The sequence below is a fragment of the Octodon degus genome, unplaced genomic scaffold (genome assembly GCF_000260255.1).
Source record: "Octodon degus isolate 3935 unplaced genomic scaffold, OctDeg1.0 scaffold00069, whole genome shotgun sequence".
Classification (NCBI taxonomy): domain Eukaryota; kingdom Metazoa; phylum Chordata; class Mammalia; order Rodentia; family Octodontidae; genus Octodon; species Octodon degus.
The window spans coordinates 10056739-10067974 of record NW_004524645.1 but is presented as its reverse complement, the minus strand read 5'-3'; the positions used below and the strand labels follow the sequence as shown (position 1 = coordinate 10067974).

At 40.0% G+C, this 11236-nt stretch overlaps 1 protein-coding gene across 6 annotated transcripts in view; it reads right to left on the bottom strand.

The window, feature by feature from the left end:
• The window catches only part of Reps2 (RALBP1 associated Eps domain containing 2), a 287616-nt gene that overhangs the window by 162412 nt on the left and 113968 nt on the right, over positions 1-11236 (bottom strand). The window lies entirely within an intron of this gene.

Genomic DNA, 11236 nt, shown 5'->3' with positions numbered 1-11236 from the left:
GAGAGAGAGAGAGAGAGAGAGAGAGAGAGAGAGAGAGAGAGAGAGAGAGAGAGAGAAGCTCCAGATAGGTGTTGAAATAAAATGGGGGATGAATCTGGTAAACAATATATAAAACATACAACATATCCTCTCCTTCCCTCCCTTGTATTTCAGTCAAAGGAAAAGAACTTAGTTGTCTAAGCAATGCTAAGAGGTCAACAAACACACATGCACAGAGTTGATATTTACCATTTCTAACAACAGAAGATTTTTAAGGATTAATATACAACTGCAATCTAAGTAATTCAACATTTTTGCCATGATAATAAAAGCAAGAAATTCTCACTGTAGGTGGGCCTACAAAATGGAAAAGAACACTAATTTTTTTGGAAGTACTAAAAATGGAAGCCAGCGCCTTGCTAGGCAAGCACACTACCACTTAGCTATAGCCCTATTTCCCCCCTACAACCTCTTCCAAGGGCCTCAGGAACCCACAACCTTCTCCTACCACTCAGAAAGAACTGTTCCACACATACTGCAGTATCTCACGGGTATAAAAGAAAAGAGACACCAACTTTTGTATTCAGGCTATTGAGAATGGCAAATGAGTAAGAAAACAAAGATAACCCAAAGGAAAATATGGCACAAGATATGAAGAAGCAATTCACTGAAAAGAACAATTATAAAGGTTCCTTAATGTTAAGATGTCCCACTGCAATAATAAAGAGATATCCTAATTCAAGCACATCAATATGATGCAGGCCATGGGGGTATACACCTGTGACTCCAGCACTTGGGCAGCTGAGGCAGGAGTTTCACTGCAAGTTCGAGGCCAGCCTGGGCTACACAGTGAGTTCAAAGTCAGCCAGAACTACATAACAAGACTGTCTCAACCACAAGAAAAATTTTTACAAACATCAACATATCATTCTTCAACTACCAGACTGACAAAGGTCCACAGTACAAATCCATAGTGTAAGTCTATTTGTACAATGTATTTACAAAGGTATAAAAAACAGATATTTACTTTAAAATTTTTTTTACTTATTTATTTATTGGGTACTGGGTCTCGCTATGCAGCTCAGACTCATAGTGATCCTTCTGTCTCAGCCCCCCCAGCTCCGGGATTACAGGAGTACACCACCACATACTGGCACAGTGCAACCAGGGTTCCAGGGCCAGCACAGCATGTCGTATCAGGGATCAAACCTGGGTCTTTGCACTTGCTAGGCAGGGTGCTTAGACCACTGAAAACATATATTTTCTTTTTTTTTCTGGCAGAGGCATTTTGATGTATTTCCTGCTTGACATATGCTTAGACAGTCTTTAGGATCCAAATGTCCAGCCTTGAAGACTCTAGCAGCGGGGCACTGGTGGGGTTTTTTTGCCATAATTTTATTGATAAACAAATAGCAATGAGACAGTTTCAAATCTAATCAGTGGGACAGTTTCAATAATTAACACACTGCATACATTCTTCTTAGTAGTTAATTGCTGTACAAGATGCGGACTTGGTATCCTATTTACAAACACCATTAGAATAAATCACTCTATTCATTAAGAGAATGTAACTATATATCTATCCCAACCTCTCTGAATACACAGATACAAAATGGACATTCATCTGTATACCCTTTTTTTGTTAAGTTCCATTATTTGAATATTATAGGTGTGTAAACTCAGCAACACATTCCAAAAGAGTCCAGCAGCCCACAATAGCATTGGGTCTTCCGCTTCACTGGCAATGCCACAAATTGATGACCTGAGTCCCCCACAGCTCAATATAACAGCATGGCTTTACTTCTTATATTTCGTTTTTATACTTTTCTGCTGGATGGTTAAGACCAAGGTAAAACTGTCTCAGTGCTATCTGTTTATCAATAAAATTTTGAAAAAATAAATAAATAAAAGACACAATTTTATGCAAAAAAAAAAGACCAAGGTAAAGCAGGACCTATGCAACAAGAGTTGTAGCTTTTGGGTCTGCTAAGGTCTGTGAAATCCCCTCAGGATTTATCCCGAGATCCTGTACCTCAGATTGTAGAACCTTTGTCAGTGCAGCCATGTGGATGAGTCACAGCCATTGCTTGGCCAATGTGCTCTCTGTGAAAGCCTGAGAGCATGTTCTCTCTCCATGTGACTCTCCTTAGGCACACTCTACATCATCAATCACTTTCCTCTTTGGCCCCGTAATCTCCTTGATCAGAAAATCTGGGACACTAACGAGTTACATGATGTTACAGTACAAGTTCTCATATGTCCTGAGTCTTCATTGACCTTAGAAGGCTAGGGCAAAAATGTTGGCTTTCCATGTGGCCCTCCTTTTTCTCTAATTTTGGTCTACAAACTTACGTTGTTAACCCTCCAGAAGACAAGCTTATTGTTATTATCAAACAACTTAGGCTGTTAAGCTTAACCTCACTATTTGTCTGCATATCAAACATCTTAGGCATAATATGCAACAGATATTTTTCATCAAGTATTGATATGTTGAACTTTAAGTCCCTACAGAATATGATAAAAAACATTTAAAAATTAGAATATATTTTTAAAATAGGCATAAAGAATTATATACTTCTCACGTTTGCACATAAGTCCAAAAATCTCACCATATACAACCTTGAAGCAGGACAGTCCCACAATTTTCCTTTTCCTGTCTCTTCCTTTCCTTCACCACCCCCTACTTTTTGAACAACCACCTACCCGAGAGACATCATAGCAGCAACTGGCATGTCATGACAAGCAGCCCATATTCAGAAGACCAGAATGACAGGTTCTCCAAGCATGAAACTACTATTACAAATTACCATTTGCAGTGCAGTACCTTAGTTCACAGGTATAGTATATATAGTTAGTCAGGGTGAGAATCTTTCCAATTAACTACTAGATTAAAAAATCTGAAGATTCTCAGGATCATTGCCTTGCTTATCTTCTATATATAACCATATGGCTTAACGTTGTCATGTTTCCTAGCTCTTCTCCTTTCCCTCTGTTGATTAGTTAGTCCTTGAGATTGAAAACATATATTTTCATATGTCATTGCAAGTGTATAAACTAGCATTGTCTCCATAGTGAAAACTGCTATTAGAAACTATAAACATGTTTATATTTTCACCCAATAATCCTATTTCTAGGAACTAATCCCATATATTTGCAAACAATTCTATGATTGCAAGAATACTACATAACACCACAGCTGCTGTTCAATGAATTTATGAAAAATGAATGCAATAAAATAGCATGAATTTGGAAAAACACAAAAAGATCATTAAGTGGTCTGTGTATTGCTATAGACTGTTACAAAAGTAGACTGTTAAGTAAAACACGCTAAGTGCATAAAACATATAGTATGTTACCATATGGGCAGAAAAGTCAACTACACTTTGCATATATTACCTATATTTATATCAGTAAAACTCATATACAATATATATAAATAAAACAAGATGTTCTGCACAGACTATACAAAAGAAATATGTCATACTAGTTGCTTCTTGGATGGGTGGCTGGGAGGGAAAATTTTCACTCTGTACCCATATGAATGTGTGGCTTAAAAATGTTTTTATTGCTCTGATAAACAAGCATGCTTGAAATATCACAACCCACAGCCAAAAAACAATGTTTGTAGTATACACTATATAATCAGAAACAAGTAAAAACTTAAGGCTTCTTTCCAAGGCTTCTTTCCCTGTGGGTCTATGAGGAAAAGGACCAGAATGAAATGGTTCATCCTTCTCTGTGACAGTCTTTCAAGTAAGTCACTCATAAGTATATTCATGGACATTTCTTCAGATGGTTCATCAGCCTGCGTGTCTGGCTAATATACATGTAAAGGAAAGGACAGAACTCAGTGTGAAAGTGACATGGTACTGAATGAAGTAAATACTTTACTAGCATCAAGAGCAGTGCTCTTAGCCAAGAGGAAAGGGTAAAGATTGAGAAATAAGAAAAAAAATACCTGCAGTTCTAGTCAAAACACATGCACACATGCATGCAGGCAGGCAAACATGCATGCTCATGAAATTTCCTGAACCTTGAAAAAGCCCTGGTGAGCCTCAGTTACTTTATGGCTAAGTACTAGGAAAGAAAATTGGAACACCTGAGACAGTATCTAGCATACCAACTAGTACTTTCTCCCTACTCAGAGCACCAACTGTGATGGCCTAACTAATCATCAACTTGGAACACCCAGATGAACTGAGTCAGCATGGTGCTGGTTACAGAAGGCCCACCTGAGGACTGTTGCCAACAGCATAACAAAAGAGAACTGGGGAGAAAGAGGTGGTGCTATTGATTCTCCTTGTCATGCTCGTTTTCTAGATATGAACTCAGCTGTTAACATCTGAGGAGTTCTGGATCTCACTGCTGCTGAGGACAACTGTGGTTCTTTTGCAAGGAGCTCACCCTTACTTTGAGCATTGCTTCCTGGCTGCAGTGCAGATCCCTCAGCCTGCTGGCACAGATCCTTGATCCCACTGGTAAAGATTTGCTAGCTTCCACCACTGACCTTTGGGCCTTCCCAGTGCAAATCCTTGAAACAGGGCTGCATGAGACACTGTTGTAGGCTCTCTGCCTCCAGTTGGACTCGTGGGGGGCAATGCCATGGGCTCTAGGTCTTCAGTTGGACTCATGCAGGACATTGCTGTGGGATCTAGGCCCTCAGTTAAACTCTCTGGGGCTCTAGTGTGTAGACAGATCTTCCAAACTCTTGCATTTGAGTCTTTGGATGAATACTATTAAACATTAATTATATAAATTATATATCCTGTATTAAATTATTTCCCTTGCAAACCCTGACTACAGCACCAGCTCTCCATGATGAAACTCTAAACTGCCTATTCAGCACATTCTAATCATTCAGCCATTTGCTACTCCTCTTATCCTACCAGCATATGGCTCCAGTTCACTCACAAGATCTCTCTCATAGGATGAAGAGTTCTCACAGCACAATGTTGGCCTCCCAGAAGACTATCTCCTTCTGTTCCCACCAAAACTCTTAGAAGGAATAATTTACTTGTGGTGACTAGCAGTTCTCTCCTGACATGCCAAAAGGAGCACAGAATCTAAGTACCTGAAGTTAACCCACACCCCGAGGGTGCATAGCAAAAAACAGAGTAAAAGTGAGGGAAGGAAGAAAACTATTCTCTAGCACTATGGTATTGGCTAACAATGTCTAACATAAACTTTCTTATCTGCTTATTAGAAAATTTGCGCCAAAAAATACAGCCCAAACCTGAAAATAGACTGGCAGGGTGACAGAGGTCTCTAAATTGTTTGCCATTATTCCATCTATGAAGTAAGAAGAATAATGACTGCTGAGAAAATGTGCCAGGAAACTGTAATGCTCATCACTCCAGAGGGAGAAAAAACATCCCAGAATGCATGTTTAAGGTTCACAAAGTGAAGATGTTTTGATTTAAGATGATTTTTCCACTCAGACCTAGCTACAAGGATATTTCATTTGTCAATCCTATCTCCCTAAAGTCAGATAAAATATATGCACATATTCACATTTTCATTTCATGTCTATAATATACTGTATATGAAAATCTGTATTCACTTCCACATGCATAAAGTGTTCTAGAAACCATAAAAAGAAACCCTCAGGCAACAATAATCAAACTCCAGTCCTTCTAACTGGGTCTCACAGATATCTGAGCAATGAATAAGTTTATTAAATGGCCCAGCCTGATAGCTCAGCAGACTAAAGCGCCTGCTTAGGCAGAGTGCAGCAGGCTTGGTTTGATCCCCGTGGTGTGCCATGCTGGCCCTGCCCATGAGGCACGCTGAGACGGCTATTGAGACTGTGCATGGTGGTACGTGCCCATAGTACCAGCACTTGGGAGACTGAAAACAGGAGAATCACTATGAGTCCGATCTACATAGTGAGACCCTGTACACCCTGTGGACTCTGTCCTAAATACAGAAAAAAAAAAGAATTAAAAATTGGAAACATCACATATATACAAAAATACTAGAAAAATCTCATATTTCTGTTGTCAGTGGGTGAAGACATAGATGAAACAAGACAAAGGAGAGAACAAAGAAGACTAAGGCTGGGGCAATGAGGAAGGCTGTCACGCAGCAAACACTAACCATCAGCACAGAGACTAGGAGCTCTTGTGGCCTCCAGTGGAGAGGGAGTGACACACAAGCTGTTGTAGTCAAAGAGGTAAGCAGGGCTCAAATGCCAGGGCCTGTGATCTTCTTTCTGCAGTAAGGATGGAATGGTAAAACAATGGGCCGACAGATTTCAGGTTTCAGCAGAGTCAGCAGGATTAGTAGACGGGAGAGGTTACATTTATTTTTAACTGATACCTACCTTTTGTGTTTTTAACTCCAGTTTTGTTTGCAATGAAGAAAATGTATGGAAGAGGGCAAGTATGCAAGAAGCAAGAGTCAGAGGCTGCTACATAGATGCATGGCAGATAATGCCAAGAAGTATAGCAGTATGGACAGAAGAGAGAGTTTTCAGAAAAGTGAAATGGCCAGGTTGTGGTATGAATTCCCATAAAGGAGAGAGGAGTCAAAGACCATGAGGAACATTCCAGGCTATCCCAGGAAGCCAGGGAGCCAGAAGGAGGCTGACAGCTGGTTTTGAGAGGAAGACATGTCAGCTGAAAATTATAGTGGGGCCTTTTGGCAAGTATGTCTAGCAGACAGAGATTTATGGTCATCAGCCTCCATGTAGCTAAACAGTAAATAAAGTGAGAGGCAAACCAGGTATTCCCAACATGTAAGGAGCAGGTGGACTGCAAAAATGATTAGGAAGAGTCTGCCACAGAAGGAGGAAGAAATCAAGAAAACACAGCATCATGTACACCAAACAACACAAGCATTTCATGAAGGCGGTCAGTGTTAAAAACTGCCAAGAAGTCCAATGACACAAGGACTTGCAGCAGTTTCTGACAAATCCTTGCATAACCAGAAGCTGTGAAGTGGAAGCAAAAGGTGTAATTCCAAATACTACACCAGAAAAATTACAACAAACTATATAATCTAGATGTTTAGGATAACTTGCAAAAGGAATCCACAAAATCACTTCTGAAGACCTGATAACAGATAAGGCAGAAAAGAACACTTGCACTTCGTTATAAATCACTATCAACCATCCATCAATATAGGGTATGATTTATCCAAAATTTTCAAGGGAAAAAAATTCCAGCACCTGGGGGTTGGGAAGGTGACATTCCTAAAATACCAAGCAAAAAGACTAAACATCCTGCCATTCAGGCACTGAATTTTGCACAAGCACCTCTGAATTGCCAACTCCATGGGCTCTTGCAAAACCCAGAGGCTAAGTCTCCTTCCAATTGGCCAGGAAGGATTTGAATTTGAGGAAGCAGAAGCTAGAAGGGATAGAAGGTTGCCATCGGCACAGAAACATGGCAATGTGAGGGGAATTAATCACCCCAGGTAGCCTAGCACCACACCCAATGAACGTTAATCGGCTGCCACCAAAAAACTTCATTTCAAGTGTTCTAATCTACAGAACTGATTCAGGTTGGTGTTTCCTTTCTACAACATGGAGTTGAGCCAAACCCAGTTGACAGGAATGAGAAGGAAACCTAAGAACTGAAGAAAGCAAAACACAACAGCCACAAAAACCACAGGCTCCTGTCCAGTGAAAGAAAGGCCCTTTACTCTCATCTGAACAGAAGGCCATGCTTCCAACAAGACATGGGGGAACCTCTCCTGCTGCCAGACAAGCATTAAGAAAGCCAGACTGTCGTGGACCATTGCAATGGACTTTTAAACCCATTCTAAGTCATTCATGTTACAGAAAAGAAAAGGATCTTGCCCAAATGACAGTTTGGCTACACCTGAGCAAGAACCTGTTTGTTTGTTTATCCTAGCACTATACCACAAGACAATCTGAAGGCCAGTTCCTGCCAAATCTCTCTATCCAGCCCTGGCTCTCCCCAGATGTCCAGACCCACAAAACCTACCAATTCTTGATCACTTTCTCTGGGCAATCTCAAAAAGGCAATCCCTAATATTTAGATTGAATTTAGGACATTAGTTTTTTCCAGCACTAGTTTTGCATCCAGTGCTTTCTAGCTCAGTAGATGATATCACCACCTATCCCATTCCCAAACCAATGATAGGAGGCAATGATGTCCCCTATCTGAACTCTGGCCCCATCACTTCCTAGGTAGGACCTTGGGCAAACTAAATAAAAGGCTTAAACTTCAACCTTTGTCATCTGAAAAATGGGATACCAGTAGTTATCTAAGAAAATAGATGGCTGTGAGCCTTGAAGGAGTCATGTGTACAAAATGTTAACACATGAACAATGTCTTGTATATGTGGTTTCATCTTCTTGCCTGAGCCCTCTTACCACCTCCTCACCTGGTTCACGCCTCTGTATCCTCTTCATTCCAAGTCAGATGTTACTCCCCCTAGAAGTGTTCCTTGATCAGCCCCTGTCTGTCCAGCTAGGTAATAATCTGCCCCATTTTTCATCTTCAGATTGCAATACAGCTTCAATTAGACAAGAAGTCATACTTCACCAAGCCATGTGATACTCATGGCTATCCTTTCGAGGGGGCCTAGGTAAAAAGGGCTGAGGCAGCCCATGATACCACTGAAAAGCTCAGCACTCACTGCCTGTCTGAGCATTATCCCCTTCAGAAGCCTGCAATGCCATGCCCTGGAGAGCTTAGGGATGAACACCAGTCCCTCGAACATTTTCCCTAATGCAAACCTGCTTTCACAGTAGGTGTAATTGTGGTGTGTATTTAGAGGTACATATTTTGTACAAGATTTCTAAATGCAGCCAATTACTACATCTGGCACTCAGCTGAAGAAACAACTGTCTGCTCCAACTTGAGGGATAACACTAAGCTATACTGGCTTTAAGAGAACAGGGCCTTGATTCCCCAATGTGGTACACCAAGAACAGCTCATTAAGTAGGGAATGGAGCTCAGTGGGAGAGCACTTACCTAGCATGCATAAGGCCCTGGGTTCTATCTCCAGCACCAGAAAAAAACAATTCTTTTCTTACTGCACCCAATGTTTGTTTATAGAGCAATTTCAGAACCTTTTTATAATACGGACTCTGTTTTGGGCAAAGTATTTCAAAGTGAAGGTTTGGCACCACAGCAGCCTGGACTGAAATTCTCATCTTACTAATAAAGATAGCAACACCTAGTATTTATGGTTACACAAAGTACTAAATATAAAACAATATCGTATATGGTTGAATCATTATCTTTTCTTTATATCAGTACAGGGTCTACAGGGTCTCACTATGTAGATAGGACTCATAGTAATCCACCTGTGTTCAGCCTCCCAAGAGATGGAATTGCAGGTGCAAACCACCATGCCCAGTCTCAATGGCTGCCTCAGCATGCCCTAGGCTCAGGGCTGGAACATCATGCTAGGGATCAAATCCTGGCCACTGCATCCGTATAAATGGGCATTTTTTCCCATAATTTTATTGAGAAACAAATAGCAATGAGACACTTTCAAATCAAATTGTTAGGACAGTTTCAATAATTAACACATATTATACATTCTTCCTAGTGCTTAATTGCTGTACAAGATGCAGACATGATATCCTATTTACAAACACCATTAGAACAAATCCTTCTATTCCTTAAGAGAATGTAACTATATATCCACACTAACCACATTAAATACAGATACAAAATGGACATTCATCTGTATCCCCTTTTTTTGTTAAGGTCCGTTACTTGAATATTATAGGTGTGCAAACTCAGAAAACTATTCTAAAAGAGTCCAGCAGCCCATCATAGTATTGGGTCTTCCGCTTCACTGGCAATGTCAGAAATTGTTGACCTGAGTCCCCCACTGCTCAACATAACAGCATGGATTTACTTCTAATATATCGTTTGTATACTTTTATGCTGGATGGTTAAGACCAAGGTAAAGCAGGACCTATGCAACAAGATTTGTAGCTTTTGGGTCTGATAAGGTCTGTGAAGTCCCCTCAGGATTTATCCTGAGATCCTGTACCTCAGATTGTAGAACCTTTGTCAGTGTCAGCCAGGTGGATGAGTCACGGCCATTGCTTGGCCAATGTGCTCTCTGTGAAAGGCTGAGAGAATGTTTTCTCTCCATGTGACTCTCCTTAGGCACACTCTACATCATCGATCACTTTCTTCTTTGGCCCCATAATCTCCTTCATCAGAAAATTTGGGAAACTACCAAGCTACATGACATTACAGTACAAGTTCTCATATGTCCTGAGTCTTAATTGACCTTGGAAGGCTAGGGCCAAAATGTGGGCTTTTCTTGTGGCCCTCCTTCTTCTCTAATTTTGGTCTGCAAACTTAGGTTGTTAACCATCCAGAAGACAAGCTTATTGTTATTACCATACAAATTCGGCTGTTAAGCTTAACCTCACTATCTGTCTGAATATCAAACATCTTAGGCATAACATGGAACAGGTATTTTTCATCAAATATTGATATGTTGAAATTTAAGTCCCTACAGAATACAATAAAAAACATTTAAAAATTAGAATATATTTTAAAAAATAGGCATAAGGAATTATATACTTCTTATGTTTACAAATAAGTCCAAAAATCTCACCGTATACAACCATGAAACAGGACAGTCACACATTATTCCTTTTCCTGTTTCTTGCCTTCATTCACCACCCCCTTCTTTTTGAACAATCATCCACCCAAGAGACAGCACAGCAGCAAATGGCATCTCATGATAAGCAGCCCACATTCAGAAGACCAGAATGACAGGCACTCCAAGCATGAAACTACTATTACAGATTACCATCTTCAGTGCAGTTGCTTAGTTCACAGGTATCAATATATATATAGATAGTCAGTGTGAGAATCTTCCCAATTAACTGCTAGATTCAAAAATCTTCTGGAGATTCTCAGGATCATTGTCTTGCCAATCTTCTACATATAACTGTATGGCTTGATGTTGTCATATTTCCTAGCTCTTCTCCTTTCCCTCTCTTGATTAGTTAGTCCTCAAGATCCTGCTTTCCTTTCACTTGTATTATACTTTTCTATTTGTATTTCTTCTTTTGAGCGCTTATACTAGGGAAACTATATGATATTTACATATGTGTATCTGGTTTATTTGACTTATGAGTATATCTTCAAGTGGCATCCACTTCAATATAAAGGTTTCGAGTTTATCATTGTTAATAGCTGAATAATACTCAATTGTGTAAAAATACCACATCTTTTTCAATCATTTCACAGGTGATGGGCATCTTCGGTGTTTCCAAGATTTGGCTATCACAAATTGTGCTGCTAT